Source organism: Stomoxys calcitrans, chromosome 4 (genome assembly GCF_963082655.1).
Source record: "Stomoxys calcitrans chromosome 4, idStoCalc2.1, whole genome shotgun sequence".
In the NCBI taxonomy this organism is placed as follows: Eukaryota; Metazoa; Arthropoda; class Insecta; order Diptera; family Muscidae; genus Stomoxys; species Stomoxys calcitrans.
In genome coordinates, this window is record NC_081555.1 from 136,612,262 (window position 1) to 136,631,509 (window position 19,248).

Here is a 19,248-nt window from a genome sequence, read left to right on the forward strand (position 1 = left end):
TGTCATTCGTTTCGGTTACGGCGGTACCGAGGTAGATAAAGTTACTGACTGTCTCAAATTTGTGATTCCCAACTTTCTCCATCTTCTTTATTTGCTCGGTTGTGCAAGGCCATTTGGGAGTTGAAACCATCCATTTCGTCTTATCTCCATTTACTGCCAGACCCATTTTCACTGACTCTCTTTCGATTCTTTCAAAGGCTGCAGCTACTACTTCCGTTGACCGCCCTATGATATCGATGTCAGACATGGCTTGAAATATCTTTGAACTTAAAGGAGTATCGAAAGCGGCTTTGTAGTCAACAAAGAGATGGTAGGTGTTGATTTGTCCTTCCCGGGTCTTTTCCAGGATTTGTCGCAGTGTGAATATCTGGTCTAGGGTGGATTTACTAGGTCTAAAGCCGCATTGATAGGGCACAATTATCGCATTGACTTTAGGTTTTAATCTTTCACACAGTACGCTCGAGAGTATCTTGTATGCGATTCCTCTGTAGTTGACACATTTCGTCTTGTCTCCTTTCTTGTGTACGGGACATAGTATGCTGAGGTTCCAATCATCGGGTATGCATTCTTCTATCCAGATTGCGCAGATAAGCTGATGCATACGCCTTATCAGTGTATCGCCTCCGGTCTTAAATAGCTCAGCAGGTAACCCGTCGGCTCCTGCTGCCTTGTTGTTCTTTAGTCGGGACACTGCTACTTGGACCTCATTCTGAATAGGAGGTAAACATTCTATACCATCATCAGGGATTGGTTCTGCGGTATCCTCTTCGACGCCAACATCGGACACTAGCAGTTGGGTAAAATGTTCTTTTCATATCCTCAGCATGTTATCTGTGTCAGTTACCAGATTTCCTTCTTTGTCTCTGCAGGCGAATGTACCTGCACCCAAGCCATCGGTTTGATGTTTATTTCTTTGGTAGAATTTTCGGACTTCATTCTGACTCCTTTACATCTCAATTCGCTCACACTCACGTCTTTCCATTTCCTTTTCTTTCTGCGGAATAGACGTTTATCCTCTCTCCTTTTCTCCCGATAACTCTCCTTCATCTGGCGTTGCTACTGATTGCAGGGTTGCTCTATATGCCGCATTCTTGGCTTCAGAACCATCTCGACACTCTTCGTCGTACCATGGGTTTCTTGGAGGAGCCTTAAGAAAACTACCTGTTCCAAATTTCAACGAAATCGGGTAATAAATGCGGTTTTTATGGGCTTATCGTCTATCATCATCTTCCCAACATGCCCTACACATGCTATCACTTGCCCCATTTTGCAAAAGTGAGCTCGTAGTCCTATGTGTCCCATTATGACACCAAAAGCTATACTGATCCCCTTCTTACTTCCTTTCAGTAATAGCCTAGTCCTCTCACAATCCGTATCACCCCATAGGATTTTCTACGTTTTCCGTTCTAACGACTGTTTCGCGTTTGTCGCCCACTCCCTTAAATTGGACTGTGTCTACCCGAAAGGCTTCGGCTTAACCAAGTTTATTGACGGTAGTTCTCTGACCTTCACTGCCAAATTGTCTTCCCTCTCATTCCCCTTACTCCGTTGTGGCCCGGCATCCAAATGATGCGGATTGTGCCATCTTCGGAGTTGGCGTTAATCTCCCTCTTCTACTGCACGACTGTTCGTGACCTGTCGTCCTGGGGTAAGTCCAGCCAGATTAGAAGGTACGATGATGGACCGTTTTAGGTAGAGGAGATAGAATTCAATGCTATTTCTGCGGCTTAAGGAGAGAGAATATTGAGGAAACACAATGGGCCGCATAGGGCCCCAGTGGATATCAAGTTAATGTTTTGCTATCATCCTCTCCAGCCTAACGTAATTTTACTGAAAGGCTTTGTTCTGCTCTACAAATGTCTACACTCGACGAAATTTGTTTTTGACAAACAGCAAAAATGTTTGCTAAAACAGCAGTCCCTTATGGTCATTTTACTGTTAGTAAAGATGTTCCAACTCCACGTCCTCCGGTTAGTACCACACCACTTCACGCATTCCGTGATCGCCCGGATCACCGCCTGCAGTACCGTATTATGATCAGGCAGTCTAAAACAGAACGCAGTCCCTAGGTTCTCAATGTAGAGCCCAGGCCCCCACTGATCCATCCGTGTAACATAATCTTCCAGACGGCAATACTAGGGTTTCGTCAATCCAGGTTTCCTATCATCACCTCGATTATACCGCGATGGACTCGTCTATAAAAAGGTGGCCCCTTATCAATGAGCTTTAACTTGAATCGGACTGCACTCATTGATATGTGAGAAGTTCCAACTGAATAAATCCGTCAAGGTCTATCAAAATTAGTTCAGAATTAGATATAGCCCCCCTTTTGTTTGTTTGTTCCGTATAGACTCAAAAACGGCTGAACCGATTACCTTGAAATTTTCACAGATTGTGTAGGTTGGCCTAGAAGGAAACATAGGCTATATAATTTTTTTAATATCGGGAGGGGGGCGGACCCTCCCCCTTACCCCAAAAGTACTACCCAAAAATAAAAGTGAAGCGATCGGGACAATATGGGATTCAAATGGAATGTATTCAAGAGTATAATACGAATTTCGTAATAAAAGTTGGGTCCAAGTACCTGGGGGCCGCCTCTGCCCCAAGACCCCTTAAAATAGGTTTATTTGACGATCATGACAATATGGGACTCAAATGAAAGGTATTCGAGAGTAGATTACGAATATGGTCAGGAAGAAGAAATATGCTTTATAATTTGTTGATATCGGAAGGGGGCGGACCCTCCACCATTACCCCAAAAATACCACCCAAAATCACAAGTGGACCAATAAAGACAATATGGATATCAAATGAAAAGTATTGAAGAGTAGAATACGAGTATGGTATTAAAAATTGGGTCCAAGTACCCAGGAAGTCGCCCTAACCCCAAAATATCTAAAAACAAACAAATTGGTCGTCCATATCAATATGGGGCTTAAATGAAAGGTATTCGGGAGTACATTACGAATCTGGCATACAAAATCAGATCCAAGTGTAGAGGGTCACCCCACCCCCTAAAAACTCCCCAAATGGACATATGACCCATCATGACTATATGAGACTCGGTTTGTCTGATTGTTCCGTAGAATCAAAAAAAAAAAGGAAACATATGTTATATAATTTTTAGATATCGGATGGTGGCTGACCCTCCGCCTTACACCAGAAACGCCACCCAAAACCAAAAGAGGACTGATGGGCACAATATGGGTATTAAGTGAAAGGTACTGAAGACTAGAAAAAGAATATCATATTAAATTTCGGGTCCAAGTACCCAGCGGGCCGCCCCCAACCAAGAACACCTCTAAACAGATTTATTCGACGTTCCTATCAATATGGGACTCAAATGAAAAGTATCCGACAGTAGATTACAAATATGGCATACAAAATTAGGTGCAAGTAATGGGAGGTTGCCTCTCCCCCAAATACCCCCAAATGGGCATATCAGCCGACCATGGCTATATAGAATTCAAATGAAAGATATTTGGGAGTAGATTAAAAAATTCCAAATTATCGATCTAACAGAAGTTGCCAAGTTTTTGCTAACTACTGGTATTGCAAAATGTCAATGTTTGCTTTTGCAAAATATTATGAGATGTTTCATATTTTCCTTATTTCTCTAAGAACAAAAACAAAATGACGTGGCCCTAACTGAGTATAGAAAGTCAAGAACATAGTCATTCCAAAGAATGAATGCCTCATCACAGATATTTAACACTTCGGTGTTAGATTTCGCAAAAAGCCTATCCATTGTTCCACTGGATAGGCATACATACATCACTCCCTTTTATGACAGTGGGATGAGTGCTATCGCTAAACTAAGGTTTTCGAAAATCCTCAACATGGTTGTTTTACAAGTTCTTTCAAAATGTTTTTCTAACGCATGGTGCAAAACTGCTCTCCCAGTTTCGGTGAAGTCAACACATTTATCAGTTTGTCATTTGTTAGAGTTTTTTTATTTTCACATTTGAATGTCAAGTTCTTGAAAACAATAACATCATGTAAACAAATGACAATCGAATCACTTTCTTCTTGGAATTTGAGATTTGTGGTTTGACGTCACAATACACTTCGGTTGTTCCCTGGGGAGTGAAGTGTTGTGTTAAGTATTTACGTTCTTCCATTTCAAGTTCGAGTATTAATTTGCCATCAACCGGTATAGGATGGCGAAAACTGGTGATGATATTACGTGGCAGTAATGAGCAGTGTTTTTTGGAATTCCAAGTCATAACTCATTCAAAAAGTCGAATTACATTTCATCGATTGAAGAATAGGGTAATTGATTGTAGCTACACTAAGGCACTTGCAGTGTAACGCATACACAACAATCGATTGACGTTGCACTGTGGTCCAAATAAGGGAAAAAACTGGCAGTAAGCTTACAACTTTTTATCCGTTGATCTGAGGTGGAAAAAATTGCTGTACACATTGCAAGAAGAAGAGGAGGACCTAGGCATTGTTGTTGTTCTATATCTTAAACACAGGGTGAGATATAGGGTTCTAAATTGCCAATTCCCCTTCTCTGAAATTTTTATGGCTATATCTTTTGACCTACTGAACCGATTTGCATCTGTCGAGTGTGGTAAAATCGGTCCACAATCTGATAAATCTGCAGTATAAACGGATCTTCTGATTTGGTTTATTGATCCTCCAGAGGGCGCTAATTCTTATCCGATGTAGCTGAAACTTTGCACGTGGCGTTGTAGTATGACTTCCAACAACTGTGCCAGGTATGGTCAAACTTGTTTCATTACCTGATATAGCTCTCGTATAAACGTATCACCCGATTTGATTTCTTGAGTTTCTAGTGAACGTAGTTATTAAACGATTTGGCTTAAATTTTGCCACTGGCGTTTTGCTATAAGGGTTCATAACCTTATATAGTTCTCATATAAGCCAATTTCCCAATTTAACTTTTTGAGCCTCTAGAGGGCGCAATCATTATCCAATTTGGCGGACACTTTGACGTGGTGTTTTATTATGCCTTACAACATTTATGCGAGTTTGGTCAAAATCAGTCCATAACCTGATATAACTCCCATATAAACCTATCTCCCGATTTGACTACTTGAGCCTCTAGGGGCGCAATACTTATCCGATTTAGCGGAAACTTTGACATGGTGTTTTGTTATGCCTTCCCACATTTGTGCAGAGTATGGTCAAAATCGGTCCATAACTTGATAAGGCTGTCATACAACCAATCTCCCGATTTGACTACTTTAGCCTATAGAGGGCGCAATTTTTATCCGATTTGCCTCAGGCTTTGCACGTGGCGTTTTAGTATGACTTCCAACAACTGTGTCAGATATGGTCTTAATCAGCCCATAACCTGATATAGCTGCCGTATAAACCTATCTCCCGATTTGACTACTTGAGCCTCTAGGGGGCGCAATCCTTATCCGATTTAGCGGAAACTTTGAAGCAATGTTTTGTTATGCCTTCCAACATTTGTGCAGAGTATGGTCAAAATCGGTCCATAACTTGATAAGGCTGCCATACAACCGATCTCCCGATTTGACTACTTTAGCCTCTAGAGGGCGCAATTTTTATCCGATTTGCCTCAGGCTTTGCACGTGGCGTTTTGTAAAACCTTCCAACATTTGTGCAGAGTATGGTCGAAATAGGTCCATAACCTGATCTAGCTCCCATATAAACGAATTTCACGGTTTGATTTTTTGAGCCTCTAGAGGGCGCAATTCTCATCCGATTTGGTTGATATTTTGACTTGGCGGTTTGTTATGACTTCCAACAAATTTGTATGGTATGGTCAAAACTGGTCCACAACCTGTTAAAACTCCCATACAAACCGATAGGCCGATATAATTATATGAGCCTCTGGCTCAAAATATATTCAGCCTATTTGGAAGTTTACGAAGAGTTTTGCTGTAGCATCCAACAACTGTGTGCTAAGTATCTTTCAAATCGGTTCATAACCTGATATAGCTGCCATATAAACCGATATCGACTCTTGACTTCTTAAGCCCCTACAGTGCGCAATAATTATACGATTCACATGCCAAGTATGATCTAAATCGGTTCACATCCTGATATAGCTCCCTTATAAACTCTTCTCCCGATTATACTTCTTTAGCCTCTAGAGGGCTCAATTTTTTTTTGATATTTCTAATAGCCATGCCAAGTACAAACCATATCAGATTATAAGTTGATGTAGCTCATATATGTATATGGAGAAGTAGGTGATGTTGCCCAATGCATATTAAATATTTAGCTGTAATTTCGCTTAAATTGGCCATTACAGAAAACGTATTCCTCTAGCCAACAGTAGAACAGAATCCAAGAGCCTCGACCTTCTGCGCTTTTTTCCAGTCTCTGCCCCAAGTTTCGAGGTATCGCTCTTCACTTGGTTACTTCATTGGAATTTAGGTTATCCCCCTTTGCTGCTTTTATTGTGGTCGCCTTTAAGACTTCTTCGCTGGAGCTTTTTCATCCATTCTGACAACATGACCTAGTCAATGTTTTGTATGCGATGGGGAGCAGACTTATTGCTCTGTATTTAGCACATTCCGTCTTGTCTCCTTTCTTGTGTATGGGACATAGTATGCTGAAGTTCCAATCATTGGATATGCGTTCTTCTAGCCAGATTGCGCAGATAAGCTGATGCATACGCCTTATCAGTGTGTCGCCTCCGGTCGTAAATAGTTCAGCGGGTAACCCGTCGGCTCCTGCTGCCTTGTTGTTTTTCAGTCGGGTCACAGCTACTTGGACCTCATTCTGACTAGATGGTGAACATTCTATACCATTATCAGGTATTGGTTTTGCGGTATCCTCTACGCCGCCTCAAATGTTATCTCCATATCCTCAGTGATCTATGTCAGTTACCAGATTTCCGTCTTTGTCTCTGGAGAGGACAAAGCTTTGGTGCCTGCACCAAAGCCATCGGTTTCATGTTTAATTCTTTGGTAGAATTTCCGGACATCATTCTGACTCCTGTACATCTCAATTCACTCACACTCAAGTCGTTCCATTTCCTTTTTCTTTCTGCAGAATAGGCGTTTCTCCTCTCCCCTTTTCTCTCGATACCTCTCCTTCGTTGCTACGGGTTGCCCTGTATGCCGCATTCTTGGCTTCAGTAGCTTTTTGGCACTCCTGGTAGTACCATGGATTCCTTGGGGAAGGCTTCCGGTACCCAAGTACGGATTTGGCGGCATTTTCCATGGAGTGGGCATTGGTTTGCCACTGCTCCATTATATCATCGGAACAAGAAGTGCTTTCATCAAGCAGTTGTGTTTACAGCTTTTCAATGTCCAGCTTCCGTGCAGTTTCAGATCGTACTTTCCTCGCCATGTTCAAATGGGTGCGAACCTTTACTGCAACAAGGTAATGATCCGAATCTATATTCGCTTCACAGATCGATCGTACATCTAACACGCTGGATGAATTCCTTCCATCTATCACAACGTGATCAATTTGGTTTCTCGTGTTTTGATCGGGTGATAGCCATGTAGCTTTGTGAATATTTTATGTTGATATCTGGTGCTGCTAACGACGATGCCAAATCTATCAGCCTCAATCCATTACTGGACATTATCTCGAGGACTCTAAACTTTTCGAATGTTGGACCAAAGATGTCTGCCTTCCCTACCTTTGCATTAAAATCTCCCAAAACGATTTTAATATAATGGGGCCGCGGTCATATATTCTCTATAGGCGCTCGTAGAAAATATCCTTGGTCTGCTCGTCCTTGTCTTCCGTCGCACAGTGGGCCAAATGGCAAAAAAATTGGAAATAAGTCTACAACTTTTTATCTGTTGATTTTAGCCATACAAAATGTTCTAGACATTTGTAGAGGAGGACATAGGCTTTCAGAAAAGTGCTGTTGTTGGTCCATATCTTTAATACAGGGTGAGCTACAGGGTGTGAAAGTTGACCACTTTTGACTTCTCCAAGCTTCTGGGGGCCATAACTTTTGATCTACTCAACCGATTTACATGATTTAGGACTCTAGAGAAAGAGCTTGACAAGATCTAAAAAACTTATGCATAAAGTACCATGCCATCGTGTACTGTTAAGGAGTTATGAATTGTTTAATTTTAAAATATGAAAATTTGGCCTTGGTTTTTTTCAGTGTTTTTTTAATAACTCCGTCAATTTTAAAGCTATAAACTTCATACTTCACACAAATTATGCCAGCATATGTGTGCATAAAATACAAAAGGAATCACGTGAATATCTTTGGCGGTTTAAAAATGGCATCGTTTTCAATATGAAAAATATTTTTTTTGTCAAAAAATTGCAAAATTTTTCAAAAAAGATACTCCCATTTCCTTTAAGTTTTCGCAAACTTTGGCCGTCAAAGCATTATCATTTCTTTCCATTTTCACAAAGTCGAGGTATTAAGAAAAGTTTTAAGTGCTAATTTGGCTAATTTCGATATCAAACAACACCGTTATCTTAAGACCAAAATGGCCAATTTTTTTACTAAACTTCAAAAGTTTCTCACTGGAAAAAAAGTTCCACGGGGATTTTTTCGCTTTTTTTGAACTTAAATGAAAGCTTAAAATGTTCCCAACATTTTAAGGTATGTCTCGCCATATCCTAGCCATAAATGAGATCGTAGCGATCAAAATACTGAAAAAAGTCAATTTTCAAGTAGTGCTATATTCATTGCTAAAAAACAAGTATTACGTCACATTTTATTGCAAAGATGTTAAATAAACTTTTATTTGGTAACACTTCTTCTACAAAACACAAAAAGAATCATGGAAATATCTCTATTCTATTCCATTTTATGGAACCGGCAATAAAAAAGTCAATTTTTCAAAAAAGTCGAATTTCCCAAATTTTGTTTTTGTTGTCCTAATTGCACATGACACACTATAGCCATATTTACGCAACATACCTTATCGTAAAGGAAATTTTCATACCTTTCCAACGATGTATAAAACATTTCTCAACTCGGATTCTATCTACTCTAAAATTCATTTACACTTCATTAAACTCTATATAAAAATGTCTATTTGTGAAATGGAACCTTATATGGGGCCTACACTAAAACATTGATAGATTTGCCCAGGGTTTACAATACAAATGTGTTAGAATAAAAAAAGGTCTCCTGCCAAAGTTTAAAAAAATTGGAATAAAAATATGTGTTTTAGAGCGAAAACACTTCGCATCGGCGTGCGTTTGTATAGTACCTACATCTATTTTTAATGTAAGCTGATGATTTTTGAATAAAAAGTAACCTAGAAATATACCTGCATATATATATATATTTGTGTTAAGATTTGATGCAGACAAATGTTACCTGTTTCGCTATGTCGAATTCCCAGGAAATCCACCGTATCAATGAATGTGAAAAAACCTACCCATAAAAAATTCATTGTCATTTTTTTTAACCAAATTCGAGTCCAGGTAAATAATTATAGAAGAGTAAGTAAAAAGAGGCACTTTGGACCCCTTTTTACGATTGCGTCTGATACCTGAAATGGGTCATTAATTGTGAATATATTGCATAAATATTTGAACAAAATCCAAATTTTCTTCATTATATTTTGTAGAGGCGTAAAGGACATTTATAAGTTATGGAAGTCATACTGAAGTATTCCACTCTTTCGAAAATTGTATGGGACATCAAAAATGATTCCAAATCATACACGGAGTCATTTAAGGAACTTGTTTACACTTTGGACCACATATATGGAATAAGGCTAAATAAAGACGCTTTAGACAAACTTGAAAAATTCTACAAATCATTTGAGAGAAGGTTGCCAGAATGTTCATTCGCAAAAATCAAGTTTTTCAAAATGTATGAGAAGTGGCTGAAATCGGATCTACTTATTGAAATTAAACCGCTGATTCCCGGCCGGCCTAGCAAAGCATACGACGAAGTTACGGAGAAAACCAAAAAGAAAAAACAAGAGGAACTATTGGCGGCACATCCGCCAAATTTAATAAAAGATACGTTCAAAACAGCATTGTTAAAAACACAACCAAAAAATGTTGGACGAATTGTCGATGTTTTACCATTAGCATCTCCGAAAAGGGTAAAGAGAATGGTAGAAAGTATTCCAACTCCAAAATCGACTACAGAATTCACGGAGGAAGATGCACTGGCCCTGATTTTGAACCTAGGCCTCTCAAGAAACAAATACTCAACAATGAGGAAGGCTCTTCGTGAAAAAGGATGGGGTTGTTTACCCTCAAAACATAAATTGTACAACACCAGGACGAAAATGGTGCCATCAAATATATACGTGGACGAATTAAAAGCAAGAGTGAAACTTGCTGATCTTGTTGAAAATACAGCTGTTAGAATTATTTCTAATTTTACTGAAGAACAGTTGAACACATGTAATAATTCCGAAGTGGTTTTGATCAGCAAATGGGGTTGTGATGGATCATCTGGATTTTCCGAATATAAGCAACAAACAGAAATAGATACCAACTTCGCATCAATTTTCATGGCATCATTAGTACCATTGAGAATGAGATTGTACAAGGACCAATCTTCATCATCGAAAGAAAATGCATTTCAAGATATATGGATAAATAGAACACCTGGGTCAAAATATTTATGTCGCCCAATTCGGTTTGAGTATACAAAGGAAGACCGGAACACAACACGATCTTTGGTGAACGAAATAAAGGAAGAAATTGCTGCATTACCCATGATTGTTATAAACCAATTGGGAAGAAATATAAAAGTTTCGTTTCAACTACAACTCACTATGATCGATGGAAAGGTGGCAAACGCATTAACTGGCGTTATGTCCAATTGGAGATGCAATATTTGTGGCAAGAAGAATGGGCAATTCGAGGACAAGTCTGATGAAAATTTAGTAAACGAAAATGCGCTCAATTTCGGTATTTCGCCCCTGCACTGTAGAATTCGATTCATGGAGTATTGTTTGCATTTATCGTATGACCTTAAATATCGGACTAGCCCTGGAAACCGCGATGTCTCTGCTAGAAACAACCAAGATCTTCACAAAATGAGGCAGGAAGAGAAGAATCGAATCCAGTTGGAGTTTAAACAAAAGGGACTTATAATAGATAAACCTCTTTACGGATACGGAAGCACAAATGATGGCAACTCGGCAAGGCGGTTTTTTGAGGACCCCGTATCGACATCTAAAATAACCGGTCTTGATGAACACTTGCTAAGACGATTCAAAGTGATTTTGGCTGTAATCAATAGCAAAAAGATGATAAATTCAACCAAATTTGAAGCTTATAGTAATGACACAAAAAACATTTTATCTGATTTATATTCGTGGAAAGCTTTAACACCGACAGTACATAAAGTCTTACATCATGGCAAGGAAATTGTGGAATACAACATACTTCCGTTAGGAGAACTTACAGAAGAAGCTCAGGAATCCCGTAATAGAGATGTTAAACAGTTCCGGCTTTTCAATACCCGAAAGAGCACCAAATTTAACCAAAATTATGATTTACTTCAATATTTATTGTTATCGTCTGATCCGGTACTATACAGCATCAGAACTAAATGGCTACCAAAAATATGTGACGATATAGATAAGGACGATCCCGATGCCATTCAAATTAAAGAGCTTTTAAATTTTGATACCTTAGATTATTTGGTAGAGAATAAAATCAAATAATACAAAACTAAAATGCTTTTTTATTTTGGGAGTAGCTAATATACATATAAACGCACGCCGATGCGAAGTGTTTTCGCTCTAAAACACATATTTTTATTCCAATTTTTTTAAACTTTGGCAGGAGACCTTTTTTTATTCTAACACATTTGTATTGTAAACCCTGGGCAAATCTATCAATGTTTTAGTGTAGGCCCCATATAAGGTTCCATTTCACAAATAGACATTTTTATATAGAGTTTAATGAAGTGTAAATGAATTTTAGAGTAGATAGAATCCGAGTTGAGAAATGTTTTATACATCGTTGGAAAGGTATGAAAATTTCCTTTACGATAAGGTATGTTGCGTAAATATGGCTATAGTGTGTCATGTGCAATTAGGACAACAAAAACAAAATTTGGGAAATTCGACTTTTTTGAAAAATTGACTTTTTTATTGCCGGTTCCATAAAATGGAATAGAATAGAGATATTTCCATGATTCTTTTTGTGTTTTGTAGAAGAAGTGTTACCAAATAAAAGTTTATTTAACATCTTTGCAATAAAATGTGACGTAATACTTGTTTTTTAGCAATGAATATAGCACTACTTGAAAATTGACTTTTTTCAGTATTTTGATCGCTACGATCTCATTTATGGCTAGGATATGGCGAGACATACCTTAAAATGTTGGGAACATTTTAAGCTTTCATTTAAGTTCAAAAAAAGCGAAAAAATCCCCGTGGAACTTTTTTTCCAGTGAGAAACTTTTGAAGTTTAGTAAAAAAATTGGCCATTTTGGTCTTAAGATAACGGTGTTGTTTGATATCGAAATTAGCCAAATTAGCACTTAAAACTTTTCTTAATACCTCGACTTTGTGAAAATGGAAAGAAATGATAATGCTTTGACGGCCAAAGTTTGCGAAAACTTAAAGGAAATGGGAGTATCTTTTTTGAAAAATTTTGCAATTTTTTGACAAAAAAAATATTTTTCATATTGAAAACGATGCCATTTTTAAACCGCCAAAGATATTCACGTGATTCCTTTTGTATTTTATGCACACATATGCTGGCATAATTTGTGTGAAGTATGAAGTTTATAGCTTTAAAATTGACGGAGTTATTAAAAAAACACTGAAAAAAACCAAGGCCAAATTTTCATATTTTAAAATTAAACAATTCATAACTCCTTAACAGTACACGATGGCATGGTACTTTATGCATAAGTTTTTTAGATCTTGTCAAGCTCTTTCTCTAGAGTCCTAAATCATGTAAATCGGTTGAGTAGATCAAAAGTTATGGCCCCCAGAAGCTTGGAGAAGTCAAAAGTGGTCAACTTTCACACCCTGTAGCTCACCCTGTATTAAAGATATGGACCAACAACAGCACTTTTCTGAAAGCCTATGTCCTCCTCTACAAATGTCTAGAACATTTTGTATGGCTAAAATCAACAGATAAAAAGTTGTAGACTTATTTCCAATTTTTTTGCCATTTGGCCCACTGTGCGTCGGGGCATGGTCACAAATTTATAAAACCACTCAATGTCCGTGCCGAATTTGGGTGCATAAGTTATCCAATTTTCACCAGATTCTGGCGAAAGGGGGTTTACATATACACCCTAGGTGGCGGGTATCTAAAATTCGGCCCGGTCAAACTTAATGCCTTTTTGCTTGTTACCGCTCAGATAACAGATAAAAAGTTATGAAATTACTGCCAATTTTTTCGCCATTTGGACCACTGTGCATTGCCACACACCTTCATTCATTCATATCTAAGTCATTAAATCCCATGAGTTGGGGGAATTTTGCGCTATCAGTTTTATATACTTCTTAGTCTGTCTTGCAACTTAGGCGTAGCAAAATTTTTTTTACAAAAAACAATACTGGATAGACTTTTGTTTGAATTATTAAAATTTTATTTAAATAAAAATTGTAAGAAAAAAATGTTTTTTTTATTATTTTCAAAAAAAAAAAAATACATTAAAACTTTTACTACAAAGGCGCCCCCTTGCTCATCGACGCCCCTGCTTTCCTTCGAAACTGTCTGTCATATGCAATTAAAAGATATCTTACTCTTATCTGCTTAGAAGTGCTTGCATGCCTTGAATAGGGGGGGATTTCTACGTAGCGCCAGTTCAAGCGCCAATCGCTATACGCTCGCACCCCTCCCACGATGGGTAGAATCTGATTCATAGTAAGACAGTCGCACACACACACACACTCGTACACTTGGCGACATTAATAAATGTCAATATTTGCATTTAGAATATTTTGCATTTCTCTGTAGTATTTAGATACTACTACCTTATAGTTGTTGTTATATTTGCTTTATTATTGTTGTTCTTTTCATAATAAACACCAATTAAGTGGAATTTCTATGATTTAATTTCTTTGAAACTAACAGCGAAAATACCCATCGATACCCTGTGATGGAGGAGATTAAATTGTCATAGTTCAGATTAGATGTGATTAGAACACACACAGTGAACTATCAGAGAGAGAGAGAGAAAGAGTGAGAGAGTGTGTGTGTGTGTGTGTGTGCATGATTGTGATTACCTAACGTACACACTTAAGTTTATTATTATAGTTTCTAGTAACTTATAACTGTTAATCATTTGAAATTCTTCATAAAAATACCAATTCAAAGTTTCTGTAAAAATAAAATTAAACAAATAAAAACTAGTAAGAGCGTGCTAGGTTAGGTTGAAAAGAGGGGGCGGATATTAATCCGCCCCATGCAACTATGGACATACACCTAAGTCAGTAATGGGCTTGATGTGAGCTCTAAATACTAAAAAGTGACTTCGATAAAGAAAATTTAAGTCAGGAATTCCGTGCTGCTTACAAAATCCCTAATAGTTTTCCATATCACGCCCCTAAGGTTGTTCATGTAAGTGTAGGTGTCTGTTAGCCGCAAAAACGGGGCAATGAGATAGGAAATGGTTCAACGTCTCATCATCTTCCCCGCTTGCCCTACACATGCATACACTTGCGACACCGATTTTGCATAAGTGAGCTCTTAGTCTTATGTGTCCCTTCATGATACCAATAGCTATACTGACCTTCTTCTTACTTCCTTTCAGGAATAGCCTCGTCTTCTCATGATCTGGATCCTCCTATCGATCATCCTTAAACGGGAGTTGAAAGCGTATAGTAACTCATGGCTTCTTTCCTGCGTATTCCTTTTACAGGACAGTTTCAAATCAGTTTCAAATCTAGAGCACCAGCTCTGTCTTCCCTGGGTTGGTCCTTAACCCATTTCTCATAGCTAATTGCGATAGTCTCCTCAGTGACTGTTTCATGATTTCCTTGATTGTCGACAGAAACCTTCCATTGACCAGCAGCACAACCGTCTTCTGATCACTGTCGGTGTAAATCCTCCCTCCTCCCGTCCTCTCTCTTCCTGTCCTCCCTCGTCATGCCTCCCTCGTCACGTCCTCCCTCGTCACGTCCACCCTCGTCCCGTACTCCCGTCCTCCCTCCTCCCTCCTCCCGTCCTCCGTCCTCCCGTCCTCCCTGCTCCTTCCTCCCGTCCTCCTGCCTCCCTCCTCCCGTCCTCCCTCCTCCCATCCTCCCGTTTTCCCGTCCACCCTACTCCCGTCCTCCCTCCTCCTATCCTCCCGTCCTTCCTCCTTCCGTCCTCCCTCCTCCTATCCTCGCTCCTCCTATCCTCCCTCCTCCTATCCTCCCTCCTCCCATCCTCCCGTCCTACCTACTCCCGTCCTCCTATCCTCCCTCCTCCTATCTTCCCGTCCTTCCTCCTCCCGTCCTCCCCCCTTCCGTCCTCCCTCCTCCTATCCTCCCTCCTCCCATCCTCCCTCTACCCTTCCTCCCGTCCTCCCGTATTCCTATCTTCCCTCCTCCCATCCTCCCTCCTCTCGTCCTCCCGTCCTCCCCCCTCCCTTCCTCCCTCTTCCCGTCCTCCCCCCTCCCTTCCACCCTGCTCCCTCTTCCCGTCCTCCCTCCTCCTATCCTCCCGTGCTCCCTCCTCCTATCCTCCCTCTTCCCGTCCTTCCTCCTCCCGTCCTTCCTCCTCCCGTCCTTCCTCCTCCCGTCCTCCCTCCTCCCGTCCTCCCGTCCTCCTGTCCTCCCTTCCTCCCTCCTCCCGTCCTCCCTCCTCCCGTCCTCCCTCCTCGCGTCCTCCCTCCCTCCGTCCTCCCTCCTCCCGTCCTACCTCCTCCCGTCGTCCCTCCTCCCGTCCACCGTCCTCCCATCCTCCCGTCCTCCCTACTCTCGTCCTCCCTCCTCCTATCCTCCCTCATCCTATCCTCCCTCCTCCCGTCCTCCCTCCTCCTATCCTCCCTCCTCCCATCCTCCCGTCCTCCTATCCTCCCTCCTCCCGTCCTCCCTCCTCCAGTCCTCCCTCCTCCCGTCCTCCCTCCTCCCGTCCTCCCTCCTCCCTCCTCCCGTCCTCCTTTCTCCCGTCCTCCCTCCTCCCGTCGTCCCTCCTCCCAACCTGCCTCCTCCCGTCCTCCCTCCTCCCTCCTCCCGCCCTCCATCTTGAGAAAGCTAGACGTGCTAGATTCTTTTAGAGCACTTGGCGCCGTACTAATGCTTTCCAATCTTCACAAAACTTCACACTGAAACTTCTTAACGACCTACTCGTCTCCTTCTTGAACTTGCCCGGTGTCTTGCGATATTCGTCCCAGCCCTCAGTCGTTTGCTCCCTTTTGGCCCTATTAAAAAGCCTTCTGCTCTCCCCCTGAATAACATCAGTTCCGGTAACAACTATGACTGGCGGGTTTTATGTGTCGGCACTCGTTCGGGAGGCCACCGTAGCGTAGAGGTTAACATATCCGTCTATGACGCTGAACGCCTGGGTTCGAATCCTGGCGAGACCATCAGAAAAAATTTTCAACTGTGATTTTTCTCTTTTAATGCTGGCAACTTTTGTGAGGTACTATGCTATGTAAAAGTTTTCTTGAAAGAGGTGGCGCAATGCGGTACGCCGTTCGGACTCGGCTATAAAAAGGAGGCCTCTTATCATTGAGCTTAAACTTGAATCGGACTGCACTCATTGATATGTGAGAAGTTTGCCCCTGTTCCTTAGAGGAATGTTCTTGGAGAAAATTTGCAATTTAACTCATTCGGGACTTGCGTTCTGAAATGGCTCGTTAAGGCATTCCGTGACAAGACGCACTGCAGCTTCCACTTCCCTTGCTTCCGCCCGAGGCTCCCCAGGAGGCTCCAACTTTAGTTCCCTAAACTTTACTCAACCGGCCTTCCTCCGATTTCTGTACGACTTGCTTCTCCCCATCTCATGCTCGATTTAAAATCTTTTCCTGTAGTGAATCGAAAAGAAACACTGGGTGTGACGTTCCAGCCAAAGACCTAAAAGGAGTCATTGTTAGTCACGTTATGTCTATAACTGGTTCCATGATCCGCTTGTAGAAAGTTGGGGCATTGGCCCTATTGCATATAACCAGGTCAGTGGATAGAATGTAATCAAAGAGTGACTCTCGTGTATCATTGATATCCGTGCTTCGCCAGAGACTGTGTCATGGGTTGGCAATGCCCCTTGTTACACCCACCATTAAATGTTGCCGATTTTAGGCCTTCGGCCCATTAAAGCCACATTTATTTTTCGAATACGGTCCAGATCGGTTCAGATTAAGATATAGCTACCATATAGACCGATCTCTCGATTTAAGGTCTTAGATTCATGAAAGGCGCATTTATTGTCTGATTTCGCTGAAATTTAGGGCAGTTAATTGTACTAGGCTCCTCAAAATCCTTGGTAGTTTGGCACAGATCGGTGCCATATGTACTGATCTCTAGATTTAAGGTCTTGGGCCTATTACAGGCGCATTTATTGTCCGATTTCGCTGAAGTTTGGGAAACCGAGTTGTGTTATGCCACTCGATATCCCTGTTCTATACGACCTAGTTCGGTCCAGATTTACATATAGCTGCTACATAGACCGATCTCTCGTTTTAAGGTCTTGAACCCTTAAAAGGCGCATTTATTGTCCGACTTCGCTGAAACTTAGGACAGTAAATTATGTTGGGCCCCTCCAAATCCATGTTTGATTTGGCCCAGATCAGTCCAAATTTGGATATTGCTGCCATATATTCCCATCTCTCGATTTAAGGTCTTGGGCCCATGATAGGCGCATTTATTGCCCGATTTCACTAAAATTTGGCATAGCGGTGTCTTTGTTCATTACGGTCCAGATTTGGATATAGCTGTCATATAGACCGACCTCTCGATTTATGGTCTTGGACCCATAAAAGATGCATATATTGTCCGATTTCGCTGAAATTTTGGAAAGTATGCTACGTTAGGCGCCTCTACAACCTTGCTACATTTCGCCCAAATCGATCCAAATTGGGATATAGCTGCCATATATACCCATCTCTCGATTTGAGGTCTTGGGCCCATAATAGGCGCATTTATTTTCCGATTTTGCTGAAATTTGGGATAGCGAGTTGTGCTAGGCCACTCGACATTCCTGTTCAATACGACCCAGATCTGTACAGATTTAGATATAGCTGTCATATATACCTACCTCTCGATTTAAGGTCTTGGTACGATAAAAGGCGCATTTATTGTCTGATCTCGCTGAAATTTTGGATAGTAAGTTTTGTTAAGTCTCTCGACCTCCTTGTTTGATTTTGCCCAGATCGGTCCAAATTTGGATATAGCTGTCATATATACACATCTCTCGATTTGAGGTCATGGGCCCATAACAGGCGCACAATTTTCCGATTTCGCTGAAATTTGGGATACCGAGTTGTGTAACGTCCTTCGATATCTGTCTGCAATTTGGCCCAGATCGGTCCAGATTTGGATAAAGCTGCCATTTAGACCGATCACTCGATTTAAGGTCTTGGACCCATAACAGGCGCATTTATTTTCCGATTTCGCCGGAAATTGGGATAGTGAGTTGGGTTAGGTCACTCGACATCCCAATTCAATACGGCCCAGATCGGTCCAGATTTTAATATAGACCGAACTCTCGATTTATGGTCTTGGACCCATAAAAGGTGCATATATTGTCCGATTTCGCTGAAATTTTGGAAAGTAAGCTAAGTTTGGCGCCTTGAAAACCTTGCTTCATTTCGCCCAAATCGGTCCAAATTTGGAGATAGCTGCCATTTATACCCATCTCTCGATTTGGAGATAGCGAGTTGTGTTAGGCCCCTCGACATCCCAATTCAATACGGCCTAGATCGGTATAGATTTGAATATAGCTGCTATATAGACCTATCTCCCGATTGTAGGCTTGAGGCCCATAAAAGGTGAATTTATTAACAAATTTTGCTGAAATTAGTTACGTTAGTTACGTTAGACCCCTCGATATCCCTGTTCAATACGGCCCAGTTCGATCCAGATTTGGATATATCTGCCATACATACCGATTTCCCGATTTCAGTTCTTGGGCCCATAAAAGGTGCATTTAATGTCAGATTTCGCTGAAATTTGGGATAGTGGGCTGTGTTTGGTTCTTCGACATTCATGTTCAATGTGGCCCAGGTCTGTATATATATTTGATATAGCTACCATACAGACCGATCTTCCGATTTAAAGTCTTGGGCCTATAAAAGGTAGCTATCCAAAGTTCGGCCCGGCCGAACTTAATGTTTTTTTTTTGTTTTTACATTAATTAACCAGAGTTTGGACCATGTGGACCGTGTGTGTTGGGGGAGTTGTCTTCATCGTACTGTAGGTACATGGAGGCCAGGACCAATCA

General features: G+C 40.9%; 1 protein-coding gene across 4 annotated transcripts in view; it reads left to right on the forward strand.

The window, feature by feature from the left end:
- Window positions 1-19,248, forward strand: part of LOC106094472 (tRNA dimethylallyltransferase) — a 583,702-nt gene that overhangs the window by 339,971 nt on the left and 224,483 nt on the right. The gene's annotated exons all lie outside the window — the stretch shown is intronic.